The sequence below is a fragment of the Ursus maritimus genome, unplaced genomic scaffold (genome assembly GCF_017311325.1).
Source record: "Ursus maritimus isolate PB19 unplaced genomic scaffold, ASM1731132v1 scaffold_2, whole genome shotgun sequence".
NCBI classification, from domain to species: Eukaryota; Metazoa; Chordata; class Mammalia; order Carnivora; family Ursidae; genus Ursus; species Ursus maritimus.
Window position 1 is genome coordinate 71,965,432 of NW_024424452.1, and position 19,739 is coordinate 71,985,170.

Sequence of the window (19,739 nt, forward strand, 5' to 3'; positions counted from 1 at the left end):
CAGGTCATGATCTCAGGGTCATGAGACTGAGCCCCGTGTTGGGCTCCACACTCAGCGTGGGGTCTGCTTGAGATTCTCCCTCTCCCCCTGCCCCTCCTGCTTGTGCTCTCTCTCTCTCTCTAAAATAAATATTTTAAATATATATTTATATATACTCGCTTCTCAGACTTCTAGAATTTCATTTTTTTATATTTTAATTTTTGATCCATCTAAATTGTATCCTGGTGACAGTGTGACATGGATTCAGACTGCATTTTTTCTAGATGGTTAACCAGTTTCCCCAGATCGTTTTTTAAATCCATGTTCTCACAATAATTTCAAAATGCCGATTTTTCATTTAATAAATTCCTACGTATATTTAGGTCTAATTCCAGACTTTCTGTTCTACTCATGTACTCATTGTCCTATTTTACTTATAGTTTTGCAACAAGTATCTGGTTGTACATCTGTAATTATTTGGTATGGCAAAGGAATGATTCATTCATTTTTAACCCAATCCCTACCCTTCTGCGAGGTCAAGTTTGCTTATTTTATTTATCTATTTATTCATTCCACTCATGCAGCCATTTATTTACTAGTCAAACATTTATTAAACAGCTTCTTAATACCCGGCATTATACCAGCGCCGGAGAGAAAAAGGTGAACGGCGGTCCCTGCTCTCAGAGAGTTCACGGACAAGTGGGCACACATGGTACCCAGTGAACGTCAACTATTGGTAGAGTTAGCGGTCAAGAGCATGGCCCCCGAGGCCGACAGTCTCCATGCAGATTTGGGCTCCACCACTGACTCGCTGTACGGCCTTGGGCAAATTGCTTAACCTCTCTGCTTCTCATCTAAAAGTGGTGATAGTAACACTTACCTTTTAGGGTTGTTATGAGGATTAAAACAGTTAATACATTTAGAATATTCCTGGCACCAAGCAAATTCTAGGTAAGACAACCCTGCCGTCACCCCCCACAAGCCTCGGGGATGTCTCGATGCTCTGATAAGATGTCCTCTCCCCCGCCTCTCATCTCTGGTTGGCAGGAATGTTACCATGGCCCAAGACCCTACCACTCCCTCGCACCCAACCACTGTGAGTGGCTTCACTACCTCCTGTCTTGAGACTATTGAAACCAATCTCATTTATTTCTGTTTACATCAACCACGCCCACCCCATGCTCCCAAACACCAGACTCAGGTCATCCTGAGGATCCCCATACAACTCTGCACATTTCTTTTCTGGTCCCATCTCCCAGCCCTCCCCATGTCATAAACCCTTCTACTGGGACCTCCGGAGCTCAAGGGGGGTTGTGGGTGCATCCTCCATTATACACCACCTCTTGTCAGAACATTCCCTTCTTCTTCATGTTTCTCTGTTCTCTCCACTTCAGGTTGGCTCTTTCCCACCTTCCTCATACCCCTGGGCCCGGAGGGGAGACAGGTGCCCCTGGCTCCTCATTTTCCCTCACCTCTCCCTAAGAACTTCCAGGTTGGCGTGTCCTGTGGATAGTCACCTACCCCTCCTTGCTGTTGTCACCTACTCTGCCAACCATGGTTCTTGGTGATTTCAGTCTCCATGGAGATGATCTTTTCAAATCCTGATGTCTCAGTTCTTTGACATCCTCTCCTCGGTGAAGTTGTCCTGCACCCCACTTCAATTATCCACTCTCCTACTCATATCCTGATCCTTATAATTACCAGTAACACAACCCCAGAATACATTCATTTCAAATTCTGTGCTCTACTCACCACCTTGGTTTTTTTAGCTCATATCTTCTGGCACCCCAAGTTCAACAATTCTTCTGTTGCATGTGGAACCTGTAATATGTTGATTCAATCACCATTTCCCCATCTCTTACCACACACAGTCTTCATTTTGCTTTTTACCATGTTAAAATGCACAATCAAGTGTCACCCCCTTGCATACAATCTTATCTCCTTTGCTGATCTTTTCCTTTCTTTGGTACAATCCACTCCTTGCTAAACCCAACTCTGCCCACTCTGTCACCTGCGCATCTGATAATAACTAGAGAAAGACGCATTACCAGGCTGTGTCATCTCACTATAGATTTATGATAATCACCTCAAGGGCACCCTTAATGCTACTGTATTACCCTAGTCCCTCACTCTCCCACTCTTCTGGATGGCTCTTTCATACCTTCTTTCGTCAAAACTCCAACACCTCCTACCCCATCCTCACTCCTAGCTTTGCACTTTACTGAGAAAGAAGTAGCATTCAGAAGAGAACTTATACAAGCTCCCACCATGACATATACGCAGCCACTGGCATCTGTCCTCTATCTGTGTCCTAGCCACCCCAGCCTGCTGGAAGGGATTATTTGCTCACACTTCTCCTTAAGGTCAACACCACTCCTTCGATCTAAATCTCATCCCTCTCACTCAGAGCATTGTGCCTGCAATTCTTTTTTTCTCTGGCATCCTTCATGCTTCCTTCTCTATTTGATAATTCCCATTACTTTAAAAACTTGTTATTATTTCTCCCATTAAAAATAAAAACAATTGGGGCGCCTGGGTGGCTCAGTCAGTTGAGCATCTGACTCTTGATTTTGGCTCAGAGTCATGAGATCAATCCCCGCATCCAGCGTGGAGCCTGCTTGGGATTCTCCCTCTCCCTCTCCCCCTCCTCCCACTTTCTCTCTCTAAAAAAAGAAATAAAATTTAAAAATAAATAAATAAAAATAAGTAATCCTTGTAGTTCTCTGTATTGCTCCATTATCGGCTCTCTTAGAGCAAAGCTTCTCAAAAGAATTGTCTTTTCTTCCTTTCCTCTCCTCCCATTGTCTCCTGAACTCAGTAGGGCATCTGCCCCTGTCATTCAGCCATAATTATTCTTATCAAGGTCACCAGTGACTTTCATATTGCTAAGTTGAATGCTCGATCTCAGTCTTAATTAACCTACCAGCAGCATTTCTTAGATACAGTTGAAACAGGTCCTTCACTTGGTTTCTAGGACACCACATTCTCTTGGTTCGTTCCTGCTTACTAATTGTTCATCAGTCTTAGCTGTATTATCTCCCTTCCTCCAGATTTTATATTTCCTCAGGGCTCAGCCTCCAGGAAGAATAAACCCTACTGACACCCTGGTTTTGGACTTCTAGACTCCAGCACGTTGAGAGAATAAAATTTCTGTTGGTTTAAGCCATCCAGTTTGCAGTAACTTGTATGGCAGTCCTAAGAAATTAATACGTACTTGAATAAACTACTTCAAAACAGACCAGTCAACCGTTAATGGCGATTTCCTTCTCAATTCACGTAACAGAGTTCTTTCTGTAACTACCAAGACCCTGAACCACCTCTTTGACTTTGCTTCCCACCCCTTCCTTTGCTCACTCTGTGGCAACCACACTATTCTCTTGCTGTTCGGTTCGCACTCCAGGCACACTCCCGCCGTAGGGCCTGTATGCTGGGTTATCTGCCTGGAATGCTCTTCCTATAGATAGCCATGCAGCTCTTCCCTTACCTTCTTTACGTGTTTGCTCAAATGCCATCTTCTAAAATGGAGAAATTCCTAGAAACTCACAAACTACGGAAGCTGAACCAAGAAGAAATAGAAAATTTGAACAGACCGATAACTGGCGAAGAAATTATATCAGTAATTAAAAAAAAAAAAAAACCCTCCCAACAAACAAAAGTCCAGGACCAGATGGCTTCAAGGCGAGTACTACCAAACATTTAAAGAAGAGTTAACACCTATTCTTCTCAAACTATTCCAAAAAACAGAAAAGGAAAACTTCCAAATTCGTTCTATGAGGCCAGCATTATCGTACACCAAAACCAGATAAAGACATCATAAAAAAAGAGAACTACAGGCCAATATCCATGACAACTGCTCTGTATAGATAAGTATTTTCATGATTTGTCCTGCAAACTGACCACCTAGACCTGCACATACACAGACAGGCTAAGGAATTTGTTTGTGAGACTCCTGCTGTGTGAATAACCTTAGAAGCCTTATTGTTTAAAATATATTGTCTGGCCTCCAGGTCAGATCTTGCCCTTCTGTTCTGGACACCAAGAGCTACAAATCTTGTCTCACATCCACTCCTGCTCCAGGCTGGGCTGTCTCCCCAGAAAGGAATCAGGGAGAAGAGGCAGACACACGCAGCCCAGGCTCCTTGAAAATATAGAAACGCAGCTCTCTCCAAACTGCATGTAGGAGAACAAATGTTTAATCTCAAACTTTGTTATTTGCCCTATAAATATGGCCCTTATGGGGATGGTCAGTTGGAAGTCTCACCTGAGGGGAGGACACTCTGCCCAGGCCTCTCAATCAGGACTCCAGCTTGGCTGTTCCCACTGGGCTTTCCCGGCTGATGAGGTTGGATGTTGTAAGTACTGGGTCCGATGTAACTTTGCCTTATTCTCATTTATTGCCTGCTCTTACCTTCATCTATGTGTAGATTCCTTTCGTCTTCGGTCTCTATTAGGTTTCTATAATAGTAATAATAAAGTTTTCTTTCTTTTTGAAACCAAAACATGGCTATTGTGAATCTTTTGTGCAGAACATAAATATAGATGCAAAAATCCTCAACAAAATACTAGCAAACTGAATCCAACAATACATTTAAAAAATTATTTATCATGATCAAGTGGGATTTATTCCTGGGTTGCAAGGGTGGTTCCATATTCACAAATCAATCTACATGATACATCACATCAGTAAGAGAAAGGATAAGAACCATATGATCATTTCAGGAGACATAGAAAAAGCATTTGATGAAGTACAACATCCTTCCGTGACGAGAACTCTCTACAGCCACACACAAAAATAAACTCAAAATGGATTAAAGGCCTAAATGTGAGACCTGAAACCATAAAAATCTTAGAAAAGAACACAAGCAGTAACCTCTTTGACATCAGCCTTAGCAAGTTTTTTCTATTTTTTTTTTTAAGATTTTATTTATTTATTTGACAAAGAGAGAGGGAGTGCGGCAGAAGCAAGCTCCCTGCTGAGCAGGGAGCCCGACGCAGGACTCGATCCCAGGACCCTGGGATCATGACCTGAGCTGAAGGCAGATGCTTAACTGACTGAGCCATCCAGGCACCCTGCAACTTTTTTCTAGATATTTCTCCTGAGGCAAGGGAAACAAAGGCAAAAATAAACTATTGGGACTTCATCAAAATAAAAATCTTCTGCACAGCAAAGAAAACAACCAACAGCACTACAAGGCAGCCTACTGAGTGGGAGAAGATATTTGCAAATGACATATCCAATAAAGGGTTAGTATCCAAAATATATAAAAAACAGTTACAACTCAACACCAAAAAACCCCAAATTATCTGATTAAAATTGGCAGAAGACATGAACAGACATTTCTCCAGAGACGACATCCAGATGGCCAACAGACACAAGAAAAGATGCTCAACGTCACTCATCTTCAGGGAAATGCAAATCAAAACCACAATGAGATATCACCTCACACCTGTCAGAACAGCTAAAATCAACAAACAAGAAACAACAGGTGTTGGCGAGGATGTGGAGAAAAAGGAACCTTCATGCACTGTTGGTGGCAACGCAAGCTGGTGCAGCCACTGTGGTAGACAGTATGGAGGTTCCTCAAGTTAAAAATAGAGCTACCCTTCAATCCAGGAGATGCACTACTGGTATGGGATATTTACCCAAAGAATACAAAAACACGAATTCAAAGGGATACATGCCCCCTGATGTTTACAGCAGCATTATCTACAGTAGCCAAGATATGGAAACAGCCAAGTGTCCATCAGTTGATGAATGGACAAAGCAGTGGTATATAAGTAAATGGAATATTATTCAGCTGTGAAAAAGAATGAAATCTTGCCATTTGCAATGACGTGAGTAGAGCTAGGGAGTATAATGCTAAGCAAAATAAGTCAGAGAAAGACAATACCATATGATTTCACTCATATGTGAAATTTAAGAAGCAAAACAAATGAGCAAAGGGGAAAAAAGAGAGACAAATCAAGAAGCAGACTCATAGAGAACAAATAGAGGGTTACCGGAGGAGAGGTGTGTAGGGGGATGGGTTACATAGGTGATGGGGATTAAGGAGTGCACTTGTGATGAGCAGTGGTGATGTGTAGAATTGTTAAATCACTATACTGTACACCTGAAACTAATTTTAACACTGTAGTTAACTGGAATTAAAATTAGAACTTAAAAACAAGAAAGAAAACGCATCTTCATGGAGTCAACTTCTTCAAAATAGCTGTTCCCCCACATTCTCTGCTCCCTAGCCCGATTTATAGTTCACCATTGCAGTTAGAAGCATCTGATATACTTTGTTTCACTCACTCATTTTATTGACGATGGCCTTTTCCCATCATTAGAATGTAAGCTCCATGGAGACAGGGAATTTTTCTCTCTCTTCTGTTCGTTGCTGTTTTTACGTTGTCTGGCAAAAGCTGATGATCAATCATTTGTTGAATGAATGAATGAATGAATGAGGTTGCCTGTTATTCCTCTTTTTTTCAGTCAAAATAATGGGGCCATCTTATTAATTGATACAGAGCTTTTGTTTTTTATTATAGAAATGTTCAAACATGTAAAAGTAGAATATATAATGTACCTTTCACCTGGTTGAACAATTATCAATACAAGTACGACCAATTTTGTTTCATCTGTATTTCCACCCATTCCCTGTACCTCCCAACAGATTAGTTTGAAGCAAATCCCAAACATCATATCATTTTAATTTGTAAAGATTCCATTGTGTAACTCTGAAAGATAAGGAGTCCTTTAAAAAGAACACAATTTTATCACACCTAAAATCAGTTAATTTCTTAATATCATCATATAATCAGTGTTCACATTTTCCCAACTGTATTATAAATGTTTTTCTTTCATTTTCCACTTTTTTAGTTTGAATCAGGCTACAAATAAGGATATTCTAATTTGCTAGATATCTATTAGGATATTCTAATTCACCAGATATCTACTAGGATATTCTGATTCGCCAGGTATCTACTAGGATATTCTGATTCGCTAGGTATCTACTAGGATATTCTGATTCGCTAGGTATCTACTAGGATATTCTGATTTGTTGGTGCATCTTTTACTCTACAGGTTCTTCCTTTATATTCTGCAAATCTGGGGTTGAAAAAACCAGCTCCATAGTACTAATTTCTCACAATTGTATTGCATTTTCCCATAGTCTGGGTTTTGCTGATTGCATGGCTGCGTTCCTGAGTGTCCTTTAACGTGTTCCTTTGTCTCCTGTGTCACCTATAAACTGATAGATGCTTGGTCACATTTTGGTTCTTCTGTTTTTCTCAAACTTGCTTTACTGGAGGTACTTGTACTTCTAATAGAAGGAACAGTCTCTTGTTTTCTTTCTGTCTTTTTTTTTTTTAGGGGTGACGATCATTGCCCAAATCCAGTAGTTTAGTAGTGTTGGAAAGACAGTGGCATTCTATCATTCCTCGCCCCATCTTTTTAGCTAAATACTTCCACAAAGAGAAGCCCTTCCATATTCACCCCACATCAGCTATCCGGTTTCCCTGATCATTTAGAAAAGAGAGAGCAAACGTTTCATTTACCTGTTTTCAAATTAATGATTTGTGCTGCTCCTAGCATCTTCCAAAAGTGATCAATGAGTTGTTATTTTAATACCATTATGAATAATAGATACACGTATTTTTATGTGTTTTAATATACTATAGTAATTATCTTTATTGTTGCTCAAATCATCCTCTTCGGCCAATGAAAAAATGATCTCTGAATCCTACTGACACAATTCCAATGGTCCTTGATAACTTCCTTACTCTCTGGTATGACAATATGTTCTAGGCTTGCCTTGTACATTATTTCCTGCCCCAGACCTGAATTAAGCTCCAAAGAGCCCTGTTTTCTTTTGTGAGAAGTAGTATTTAAAAACCACAATCTGAATACTAGCAGTGCCTCACTCCTACTAGGTCAGTGTGCCCTAAAGATTAACTCAGCAGGCCTGGATTATCTAAACCCTGCACATTTCAAAGGAAGGTTTGGCCCTTGACCAGCTCCTGGGAGATAACCTCTAAGCCTCTGGGCTATCCCACCTGATAAGAGTGTTTATCTAGGACCCTGGGCCACACCAGGTAGTCTACGCTAACAATATGATTTATGGGGGTGGGGGTCCTTGGGCCACGTAGTGTCAGTTGATCTCAGGAGGGTCATGCCTACACAACTGAAGCCCTAATGTAAATCCTAACAAGACCTGAGTAAGATTCTGTGGTTGCAATATTTGTGCATGCTGGTACACATCATTGCTGGGAAAATCAAGTGCTGTGTGTATGATTTCACCGGGAAGGGACACATGCAAGCTTGTTTCTGGTCTCTCCGGGTCTCTACCCTATGTGCCTTTTTCCGTGGCTGATTTCACTCTATAATCTTTTGTTGAATAAACTGTAACTGTGAATATAACAGCTTTACTGAGTTCTGTAAATTATTTTAGAGAATCAGTGAACCTGGAGTTGGTCTTGGGGACCGCTGAATATAGTCAGAAACTGTGTCTGGGCCTTTTCAGCAGATAACTGGAGAATCTGTATTTTTTTTTTTTTAAGATTTTATTTATTCATTTGACAGAGAGAGAGACAGCCAGGGAGAGAGGGAACACAAGCAGGGAGAGTGGGAGAGGAAGAAGCAGGCTCCCAGCGGAGGAGCCTGATATGGGGCTCGATCCCAGAACGCCGGGATCACGCCCTGAGCCGAAGGCAGATGCTTAACAACTGAGCCACCCAGGCGCCCCGAGAATCTGTATTTTTAAGATCAAATACATCATGATTTCATTGTATACTCCAAACAAAGTGCAGGTCCCCAGGCTTTTACTTACCTCACTAATCCTGTATCTCTATGGCCTTTCAACCACACCAGAAATACCTGCTTCTTAATGAAAACAAATAATTGGTTTTCTTTACTTTTCCAGTACAACAAACTCAAAATAGCAGCACTAAATCTACCAGCAACACTATAATTATTGAGAACAGTTTAAGGTTTTGTTTTTGTTTTTGCTGTTATTTTTGTCCTTTGGGTGATCCCAGTGGGAATATATGGTCAAATCACTATTTTAAAGTCACGCAAAATAGTTCATCTCTGTGCAACTATGCTATTAACTGGATATGCAGATATTATCACTTGTATTTTATTTTTGCTTCTTAGGGGTTTTTATTTAATTTTGTTTCATAATTTTGTGAAATATTAATGCTTCTAAAGACAAATCTTCATACTATTTAAAGAAGTTCCTCCCTCTACCCCTCTATATAACCATGTTTAAATTTAGTACTATTCCTTTAGTGGTTTTTATTGCATGAGCAAATCCCTGCATGTGTATAGATGTATGTCTGTATCTGTATCAGCCTACAGATACATGCAAATCTTCCTTTTCTAAAATAAACGGTAGCACACTGTACTGTTCTTCTTCACGATGCCCTTTCCACGTAACAACATACCCTAGAGATCACTGCATTGTAGGACGTCCATACTCCTCATTCCTTTTTACACTGTATTATATTTCATCGTGCAGCTGAAGCACTTTTTATTTAACTGTTTTCCTATTGATTCAGGTTGTTAGTCTTATTATTACAGACAGTGCACTAACCGCACCTTGGGCATACATCCTGTCGTATTTCTGTTAGTGTGTCTTCAGGATAGTGTCTTGAACCTAGATCCTTGTATATCACTATATATATAATATATATATAATATATATTTCTTATATAATTATATATAATATATATATAACATATATATTATATATATAATGTTGCTAAATATTGCCAATTTCCCTTGCATCAGGACTGTTGGGCTCTTTTCACACCCACCAACAATGTATCCAGGTGCAGGTTTCACCACAGACCCACCAACAGAGCGTATGGTCCAAATTTTGGATTCTTGCAGATCTTACAGGTTGGAAATATTTCTGTGAGTTTTAATTTACGTTTATCTTACTGTGAGTGATGTTGAACATATTCTTGCACGGTTCAGGGTAATTTTCACTCTTTCTCTGCACTGTCTGTTCATATCGCTGATGATGGCTTCTTCAGGCTTTTCCTTATGTTTCAAATTATTATCTTTCTGCTAACACCGCCTCAAATTTTAGGAAGAATGGGATACACTAAAGAAACCTTAGGTCCTGGTAAAACTGTGGTTGAAGGGTGGTATGTACAAAATTTTAGAATACTGGTTAGGGTTCTGAATTATGAGATTAAAAATCTTGGCTTTCTTGGAAAAATTAATTTCATTTGCTCATTAATTTGGCTGATATTTATTGAGCACATGCTATATTCAAACACTGCTCTAAGCACTGGGAATCCAACGATGAGCTTATTCTCCTATCTGAGGGAGCTAATGAAGAAGGAAACGACATTATTCTTCAGATTCAGGCTGAAAGATTCTCCCTACAAGAATATACTCTTGGTTCATATGATTTTCTCCATGTTTCCATCTGTGATATCCAGAAATTTAGGGTCATCCCTACTCGTGAGTCAAAAGCAGTGGTAAAGTTTTTGTCAAAGAGATGACTATTAGTCCCCGCATTTCGTCTCATTGGCTGCTTTTATCAATGAAGGAGAAACCCCACAGATCTTATTACTGCTAAGTCACACAGCCAAAGCCCCCGGTTTTCAGGTCTTCCTGGGTTATTTCCATACCATCAACATTGTAGAGAAGTTAAGGGAGCAAATATAACACAAATGCAACCATCTGTTTGTCCCCATCGGGTCTAGAGAATAACTCCAATTAATGGGGTCTTGGGCACTTTTTGGTGGTGGCATTGTTTCTGCCTGACTCTTCCCTGTCTCCACCCTATGTGCCAAGCCACAGAGCTCTCCTGAGTCATGGAAGGGGTTCAAAGGGACTGCAAGATGTTTTTAATTTCGTAAGGGAGATAATAAAAACCAATTAGAGAAAAGTGGGAACAGCAAGATAAAAGCAACATGCTGGGAGAGGAGGAAGGCTGTTCTGAACTGGTGAACTATATAGATTGTTCCTGAAGGGAAGGACTAAGGCTCATGGCATGTAGAATGGTACTTAAGCAACTAACATATTGTTCCAGGGTTCTGGATCTCTCTCTGAGAAAAAAAGTTCTATAATAAAGCTCAGGACTTACATAGTTGGACCTCATTTTGGGCCCCAGCTCTGTCACCAACCAGCTGCCTGAATCCTGGACACTCAATTCTTCTGAGCCTCAGTTTCTTCTGAGATAGTGTGGCTATCTGGCTGATAGTGTGACTGTGAGGATCAAAATGGGTCATGTCTTTGAATATGCCTTGTAAAGTTCAATCCTTTAAAAAAATATTTTATTTATTTGACAGAGAGCGTGAGCAGGGGGAGGGGCGGGGCAGAGGGAGAGGGAGAAAGACACCTAAGCCAAGTATGGAGCCTCACGTGGGCTGAATCCTATGACCCTGAGGTCACGATCCCAGCCAAAACCAAGAGTCAGGCACTCAACCAACTGTGCCGCCCAGGCACCCCCACTCATGAACATCTGATACACAGTTCCCACGCCAACAACCTCAAGTATGTGTATATATACTGCAAAACATTTAGATAGGAAGACCGACGAGTTGTGATTCACTGAGGCTGATTTCTCTAAGAAGTTGCTCAATTAATGTTTCCGCAGGTTCTTTGAAGTCTCTTCCTGGATGCTGGGGGGGATGAGACACTTTGAATCCACCTCTAAAGCTCCTACTCCAGCTGCGGTCTCTACTCTTTCCAGAGCAATATGAAATCATTGCCCATTGGCACAGTGAGCCATTCTTTTCTCCTGGCAGCACAAAAGAAAGCTCATAAGCATCTTCGGTGCTGATTGCCAAGTGGGTAGGAAATGACAGCAGCCTAAATTATGAGTCCAGGTGTCTCTGCAGAAATCCATTTCTGCCTCTCTGCGATGCTGATGTCACTTTCTACCACCATTGCTTCCTGGGCCCTGCTCTTCTGCTCCCTGGGAGATCCACCTGTGGTCGGCATGCTCTCAGCCTGAAAGTATTGGAAGGCTTCTTAACCTGGCAGTAGACCAGGCTGGCAGGTGTCTGTCAAGGCCACTGGGAACATGGGGAGTGAACTTTAGGTAGAAACAAAAAGGTTTGTCTCTCCATAGCTAGCCTTATGCTGATTAAGAAAAAAACAAATCATAGAAGGGGCACCTGGGTGGCTCAGTCTGTTAAGCATCCAGCTCTTGGTTTGGGCTCAGGTCATGATCTCAGGGTCATGAGATCAAGCCGACCTTGGGCTCCACATTCAGTGGGATTCTTGAGATTCTCTCTCCCTCTCTCTCCTCCTCTGCCCCTCTCCCTGGTTAAGCACACATGCACACACTCTAGCTCTCTCTCCCTCTGTAGTAAATAAATAAAATATTTTTTTTAAAAAAAGAAAAATCATAGAAGATTATCATGCTGGGTAAGCTATGCTCAATTAATATTTTCCACAGTGAAATAAGGGCGCCTGGGTGGCTCAGTCTGCTAAGCATCTGCCTTCAGCTCAGGTCATGATCTCCAGGTCCTGGGATTGAGCCCCGCATTGGGCTCCCTGCTCAGTGGGGAGTCTGCTTCTCCCTCTGCCCTTCCCCCTGCTCATGGTCTCTCTCTGCCCCCCTCTCTCAAATAAATAAATAAAAATCTTAAAAAAAAAACCAGTGAAATACTTCATGTTACTTTTATGAGAAGAAGGTAAAATAGAAATATGATGGGTTTATTTAATATTTTAAAAGAGAAGAACCTATATTTTTCTGCTGTGTGGACCATTGTCTCTTGGGCTTTCCCTCAGCCTTGCTTCAGGCTTCACTTTCCTCTCCTTTGCTGAGTTTTCTTCCTCCATGTGTCATCAGAGATGTCCCCAGGACTCCTTGGCTTCTTTCTCACCACTCAGCCTCGTGCAGGGCCTCTCCTCCACGACCGTGACCATACCCGCTCCTGGATGCTGGTGATCCTTGAAGTGGTGAACCAGCCAAAACTCTCTTCAGAGCTCCAGGCACTTAGACCTCAAACTCCATAGCTGTTTTTATTATTCTTATTGCTAATCAAACCCATCTTATTTTCAAAATAACTTCAGGTGGATTCCAAAAATACATAAAAGATGAAAACCAAATAAATGCAGTAAATAAAAGCAAAGTCAATGTGAAGATAAAAACAAGGGCAAAAAAAAAAAAAAAGATAAGGTAGTTCACAAATTTATTTAGAAAAGTTCTGTACATTTGCTTGACCTGCATTGAGAGTTTGACTTTGAGCTTTCTACTAACCATTGCAAAGAGGGAAACACGAGTTCACAATTCATACGTTAAGTTAAAACAGTGTGTTGGTAGCGAATTTGTTGTTCACAAGTAACAAGAACCTCTTGAGTGAGCAGAACCAAGAGAAAATTCTCTGGTGGATTGTCATCAATAAGAAGTTTGCAATGTGATGATCAGTGTCCTTAATAGCATCCTAAGGGTAAATACAGAAACGAGAGACCTAATGTTGTCTCTAATAATCGTCTACAATAGTGTCCAGGGGAATCACACAGCTACGTAAAAGAGTATGTCTAACGCAGTTAATGTGAAAGAAGAGATGAAGATGACGCAATCCAAGTATGCAGATCTGATGGCTTGGCTTGAGTCAAGGGTAAAAAATATGATATATTCTGTAAAATAGTCTACGTTTCATTTTTTTCAGTAGAGATTTTTATTTTATTTTTTAAAGATTTTATTTATTTATTTATGTGGCAGAAGGAGAGAGAGCACAAGCAGGGGGAGCAGCAGGCAGAGGGTGAGGGAGAAGCAGGCTCCCTGCAGAGGTGGGAGCCTGATGCAGGACTCAATCCCAGGACCCTCATGAGCCAAAGGCAAACACAACCAACTAAGCCACCCAGGTGCCCCTCAGTAGAGATTTTTAAATTTATTGACTGGTAGTGAGTCCTAGGTTATAATTGCTTGATGTTTCTGGTGTACAAATAGTCTTTCTTGGCAGTTAAGTGCAGACACATTTGCTTTAAAACCAGATATTGAAGGTGGGGATAAAAGTGACATCCTTTTATGAAGGTTGAAATGCCTCATGTAGACACCTACTAGCAGAGGCCACCCCACGTGCTTCTGCATGGAGATGGCCTGAGGGGCTACCAAGGGGAAGAAAACAACCCCAGGTTCACTCCACACTAGGGGTGTGTCCACAAATGAGGTCCGGATCTCTATGCCGTGGAACAAAATAGCCAGGAGAATGGAGAGGAGGACACATGGAGAACTGTTAAAGGGGCGGAACCTTCAGAACTGACCACAGGTTGGTTTGAAGAGAAAGAGTGGTCTAGCAGGACCCTCTGGTGGGGGAAAGACTTTCATTTTGTGCTGTCTTCTCTTCACCTCATTGCCCTGGGCACATCACTGCCGATGAGAAGAAGAGAGGTTGTAGGGCAACATGACAGGAATCAGTTGCAAGCATCAAGGTGCCACACCGGAGCAAAGAGCAGGAGAGGGACCCTGGCGGGACCCTCTTCTCTCCACACTCTTGCGGCTGAAGAGGGATGATACCTGATGCTGAAGCATAAAGAGGCTCCCTGGTAAAAATTCTCTTCTACAAATGGTGGTGGGAAAACTGGACAGCCACATGCTAAAGAAGGAAACTGGACCCCTGTCTTGCACCAGACACAAAAATAAACTCAGAATGGATTAAGGACCTAAATGTAAGACCTGAAGCCATAAAAATCCTAGAAGAGAGCACAGGCAGTAATTTCTCTGACATCGGACAGAACAACATCTTTCTAGATATGTCTCCTGAAGCAAGGGAAAGAAAAGCAAAAACAAACTATTGGAACTACATCAAAACAAAAAGCTTCTGCAAAGGAAAGAACCAACAGAACTAAAAGACAACCTACTGAATGGAAGAAGATATTTGCAAATGACATATCTGATAAAGGGTGAGTATCTAAAATATATAAAGAATTGATACAACTCAACATCCCAAAACCAAATAATCCAATTTAAAAATGGTCAGAAGACATCCAGATGGCCCACAGACACATGAAAAGATGCCCAACCTCACTCACCATCAGGGAAACGCAAATCAAAACTACAATGAGATCTCACCCTACTCCTGTCAGAAGGCTAAAATCAAAAGTTCAAGAAACAAGTGTTGAGTTCAGTAATTCATCAGTTGCATATAACAATGATGTGCTATATGGTAGCTAATTGAATTTAAATTAAAAAAAAGAAACAGGTGTTGGCAAGGATGTGGAGAAAAGGAACCTTCATGCACTCTTGGTGGGAATGCAACCTGATGCAGCCAGTCTGGAAAATAGTATGGAGGCTCCTCAGAATATTAAAAATAGCACTACTGGGTATTTACCTCCAAAATACAAAAACACTAATCTGAAGGGATTTTTGCACCCCTATGTTTATTGTAGCATTGTTTACAATATCCAAACTGTGGAGGCAGCCCAAGTGTCCATGGACAGATGAATGGATAAAGAATAATGGAATATTATTCAGCCATGAAAGAGAATGAAATCTTGCCATTTGCAATAACATGGATGGACCTAGAGTGTACAACACTAAGTGAAATGAGTCAGAGAAAGACAAATACCATATGATTTTACTCTTACGTGGAATTTAAGAAACAAAACAGTGAACAAAGGGGAAAAAACAGAAACAAACCAAAAACAGACACTTTCTTTTTTTAAAGATTTTATTTATTTATTCGACAGAGAGAGAGACAGCCAGTGAGAGAGGGAACACATGCAGGGGGAGTGGGAGAGGAAGAAGCAGGCTCCCAGCAGATTAGGGAGCCAGATGCAGGGCTCGATCCCAGGACCCTGGGATCACGCCCTGAGCCGAAGGCAGATGCTAATGACTGAGTCACCCAGGCGCCCCCAAAAACAGACTCTTAACTATAGAGAACAAACTGATGGTTCCCAGAGGAAAGGTGGGTGGGGGGATGGGTGAAATAGATGGAAGGGATTAGAAGTATTATCTTGATGGACACTGAGTAATATATGGAAGTTTTGAATCGCTCTATTGTACACCTGAAGCTAATATAACACTTTAACTACACTAGAATTCAAGGAAAAAAGAGAAGATGTGACATATACGCACCATGGATATTATTCAGCCATAGAAAAGGATGAAATCTTGTCATTTGTAATGAAATGGATGGAGCTAGAGAGTACCACGATAAATGAAATCAGTCAGTCACAGAGAGACAAATACCATAGGATTTCACTCATATATGGAATGTAAGAAACAAAATAAACAAACAAGTGGGGGGAGGGGCGGGAAGAGCCAAGCCAAAACAAGAGCAACAACACCAGCAAAAAAACCCAGACTCTTAACTATGGAGAACAAACTGAAGGTTACTAGAGAGGAGGAGGGGGAGATAGGTGAACTAGGGGAAGGGGACTCAGGGTACCCTTGTTGTGACGTGCACTGAATAGTTTATGGAATTGCTGAATCATTATATTGTACACCTAAAACGAATATAACATTGTATGTTAACTACACTGCAATTAAAATAAAAAAAAAGTTTCCCTGTGGTCAGGGTCTCCTTGAGGAGAAGCAACCTTGTAGACTCGCCGACCTGGCCACTGGGGTTGGGCAAACGCTTGCAGTCCCTCACCTCATCCTCTTGGTCACCTGAGTTCAGTGCTGCTGTGATGGACAGGTCTGTGCCTGAAGCTTCTACACCCACTTGAAGGCATGCTACAACTGCTTCCCTTTTTTGCATCAGGAGGACATCACACCCTGTGCAGGAGCAGCTAGGAAGTATGGGAAAGCTGACACCCCAGAAGCAATCACTTAACAAGCAGAATCGGTAGGGGATGGAAGCTAGTAGAGAAATGCCCCAGCTAGTCATCCCTTCAGTGGGAAAATTCTGAGGCATGTTCCACACGGTTTCTCAGAGGGTCTCCAGGGTGATTGAGCCGCAGTTGCCCACAGTAGGAACCAGCTCAATTAACCCAGATTACACTGACCTTTTCCCTATCCCATTCTACTTACTGCACCACTTCACCTTCCTGATATCACTTCATAAGACAAGCACCTTGATCTCAGGCTCTGCTTTTGGGGAAGCTGTAGGAAGCCAGCCCCAATCCCAAATTAGAGCTAGAAGACTGGATTAAAGAACATTCACAGAAGGCATCAGGGAAAAATGAACGATGGAAAATCTAAAAAGCATTAGGAGATCTGGATGCTGGAAGTGGATGTGTTGTTATTCAAATAATAGAAGTTCCAGGGGGAGACAAGCAGGTTATTGCAGGAGCTCAAATTAGTTGGTCTCTGTGACTTTATTGAGTAGATCTCTATCACCTTCTTACAACCCATTATCTTTAATTTCATCTCACAACATTTTATCTTCAATTTCTCTGACTTCAACAAAGGAATTAGAGAGGAAACAAGCTCAGTGGGTCAGGCATTTTGCCCTTGGGTCATTTCTCTTAGCATCTGGTGATCAAAGCCACGCAGACCTCAGTAACAGTTGGTGACCTCTCTGTGCTACAGCTAAGACACCATTGCTGCTGGCTTTCAGTTACCTCAACACGTCAGCCTCTTTGCCAAGACATTTGTGTAATGCCTGTACTTGTGCCTCACTCTACAGCAGCTTCCGGTTATAATGGGGAGTGCCTTCCGGAGACAATAAGGGTGGCAATCTGGATGGGTACTAACTTCATGAAGGGAAGAGGAACAGACGTGGAGCTGTTTGCCCTGCTGTAAATTCCCTAGCAAGCTCAGAGAGGACAGTGTTTCTGTCTAGGATTAGAAGGAGCTCCGGGCCCTGCCATACTGCTCAGAGTCAGAATTACCAAAAGATGTCTAGAAATTAAGTATTCACTTTGTTGGCTCCTTAGACTAGCCCAATAACCACACCACTTTCCGTCCCCTCCCTTTTTCTTCTTCTCACGGATCTTATTGTTCCTTTGAAGCTCTGGGTGAATTCTCCATACCATAAAAGTGGCAAGTCACTTCAGAACTACTGCTGAAGGCCAAGTGGAGTGTTTTCTCACAATTTTCCTTTTCATTACTTTTTTCTTTTTTTTTTTTTGAGGCGGGGAGATTAGCTGATAGTGGAGATCAGGGACTAATTTACTATGGGAAATTGTCTCCAAGCTTCTCTCGTATATGAAAGGAGAAAGATTCCTGACCCCATGGGTTCCCACTGTTGGAGGAGAAAACTACAAATATGGGAGGGGAGAAAACTCAAACCCTGTGGCATGTTGGATTGGAATTAAAGGTATTGGTGTGAACTAATGATCTTCAATATGTCGAGATTATTAGTATAGAAATAAATAAAGAGGATAATGTGTATGTAGAAAAAATTATATAACAATTATATATATTAAAGTTTATTAAATTTATATGATTATATAAGTTTTTGTATATGATATATACATAGTTCATTCACTAAATCTTTACACTGCTGAGAGGGCCTTGCAAACAGTAATGATGACCACACCTAATTCTCAGATCTTCATTTCTGAACACCATTTTTCACTAAAACAGACAAGGGCTCCTTGGGGAAACAACTCATTTCAGGGCTGAGAAGGAGAAAGTACAAAATGAACCTGAAATGCCTTATGCCAGAAAGTGAAGAAGTGTAAGAAGAATTATAGGATTGTCAAAGATCAAAGAGGTCAGCTAGGAAGGGGCTCCCAAGGCCAAAATCTGGGACTATTTGAGCATCAAAATAAGTAATGACAGCAACGGATTCCAACTCAGGAGATAAAATAGATACACAAGAGCCCATGAAGATTTAATCCATTGATGAGTAAGTTAAAACTCTGATGGGAAATGGGATGTTTACACAGTCTCTAAGCACCTCTCGAAAAAAGAAGTTAATTAGTGCAACAGGAAAACAAGTAACTTTAGAGTGGAGAAAACTTGCAGACTTTAGTCCAGTGATCAGAGTTAACATTATCAATAATAGGAAAATTAAAATCCTGTGCCAGCCCATGAGATGCAATGGGAAGAACACAGCTTCATTTCTGTGGTGCTCTTCTCAAAGACACATGAGTTTCATGATGAAGAAACATCAGACAAACCCAAATTGAGAGACTTCCTACAAAATACAGACAGACAGAGATATTACATATGACTAGATGCAATGAGTAATTCTGAACTAGATTCTCTTGCCCTAATGGAGATTACTGGAAAAAATTGGGAAAACTTAATGGGGTCTGAGGATACTGATGCTGATTTCCTGTATCGATGGCTGTATTGCAGATACATAGGACAGAAATGCACATTAATATTATACATATATAACACATATTTAGGGTGGTGGGGCGTTGTGTTGGCATTCTCGAATGGTTCAGGGAAAAAAAGTCTTTTGTGTTGTACTTAAACATTTTTTGTAGGTTTGAGATTATTTCAAGAAAAACAGTGTAAGGAGAAAAACTCCAGTGCAGGGGGACCATAGAATCCCATCACCTTCCTGCGCATGCTTGACGTCTCCATATGCGCCACGCCTACAGCCTCTCCCAGGCAACTATGACGCTGGCACTGGACCAGCCATCTGAAGAATCAATGTCATGATCTCAGGGTCCTGGGATCCAGCCCTGTGTCCAGCTCCACGCTTGGCAGGACGTCTGCTTGAGGATTCTCTCCCTCTCCCTCCTGCCCCACCCCCTGCACTCTCTCTCTGTCTCTCAAGTAAATAAATAAACCTTAAAAAAAAAAAAAAAAGGAAAGATTGTTTTTTTAAAAACATGAGCTCATGGTAACCCCAGTCCGCGGTGTGTGCTGGCCCTTCCCACAACCGGCTAAGGCAGGATACATCCACACACGAACAAGAGAACCCAAGTACAAAGATGAGCACACAGCTGAAAATCA